A 1,276-nucleotide genomic window follows, 5' to 3' on the forward strand; every position below is an offset into this window, starting at 1 on the left:
GGGCGCGAGGGGCCAGCGCCCAAACGCTCTCGGCGCCATGTACGCCCAACGGCGAAGCGCCGGCCGCCATCGCGTGTGGCTGTCGAGCGATGCTGGCGCCGTGCCGGCAGCGGCGGTGCAGAGCTCCACCAGAAGTGCCTCGCGCTCGCCGCGCGAGAGCGGACCGCCCTACCAAAAGCCGCGGCCACCGTGACGTGGGGAGCGCGGCCGCAATGGGCTTCGCGCGGCTGCCACCGGCGCCTCGGCTGCGAGCGGAGACGCCTCCGCCCACAGCCTCGCAGCGAGGGAGAGGGTCTCCGCGCACATCGCCGGCACCGAACTCGTCTCGGCGGCGTCCGCCTCTGCCTCCGCCTCCTCCTCCGCCTCTGCCGTCGCATCAGCCACAATGGGCTCCAGAGCGAGCGCCTCGAGAACAGCCTCGTCGGCCTACGGAAACGGCAACCCCCCCGATCAACCAACCCGGACCCGCGCACGCCAACGAGGGCGCGAAGAAGCGAGGTCACCTCCCCAGCGAGGCGCGGCTGGAGATCGCCGCCGCCCTCCTCCTCGCCCTCCGCCTCGTCGGTCCGCTGCGGATGGAAGAGCCACCCGTCGACCCACCGTAGCCCGATCAAGCTGAAGATGGAGCGCAAGCACGCCGCCACCACCTCCGAGCACAGTGTGTCGTCCTAGTACGCCATGTGTACACCGAGGTCAGGGCGGGAAGACGGCATTGTGCAGACTCCTCAGAGCACCGTGTGGATACACGGGCTGCGCGTACAATGATCGGAGTACGGCCGAATACAGTCGTACACGTGTCCTCTCGAGCGCTAGTCGGAATACAAGAGTCCGTCTTCCGCTTCTCGGTGCGCCGTCCTCCCCAAGGGTGCGCACGCCGCGCAAGGCAGGCGCAGCGACGCGCAAGGCCGCGCGTGCGCGCTCCCCCCACGCGTCGCTCCGGCTGCTCTGAAGCCACAGCGGGTCCGCCGCACAAGGCCAGCGGTCCCCCTCGGCGCACGCGTCGCGCAAGACATCTGCGCACGCGTGCAGCACCGCCGCCGTCGCCGCGCCGCCGAGCAGCCGCACGCCGCCGGGCGCACACGCGAGCAGGAAGCGCTCCGCCGCCTGTGGGGGGCCGCCGCCAGCCTGCCGGCCGAGCGCGGCCTCCGCAGCGCCTTTGGCGAGGCAGTCGAGCTCGGTGCAGCTCAGCAGCTGCTGGGCACCGCCGCCGGCCTGGGCAGGGCTGCCGCCTCCCACCGCCGCCGCGAGGTCGGCCAGCAGCGCCGCCAGCCACTCC

At 72.5% G+C, this 1,276-nt stretch overlaps 1 protein-coding gene across 1 annotated transcript in view; it reads right to left on the reverse strand.

The window, feature by feature from the left end:
* Nucleotides 1-1,276, reverse strand: part of EMIHUDRAFT_64778 (acetyl-CoA synthetase) — a gene marked incomplete at both ends in the record, with an annotated part of 9,897 nt that overhangs the window by 4,587 nt on the left and 4,034 nt on the right. The window lies entirely within an intron of this gene.

This window comes from Emiliania huxleyi (assembly GCF_000372725.1).
Source record: "Emiliania huxleyi CCMP1516 unplaced genomic scaffold EMIHUscaffold_26, whole genome shotgun sequence".
NCBI classification, from domain to species: domain Eukaryota; phylum Haptophyta; order Isochrysidales; family Noelaerhabdaceae; genus Emiliania; species Emiliania huxleyi.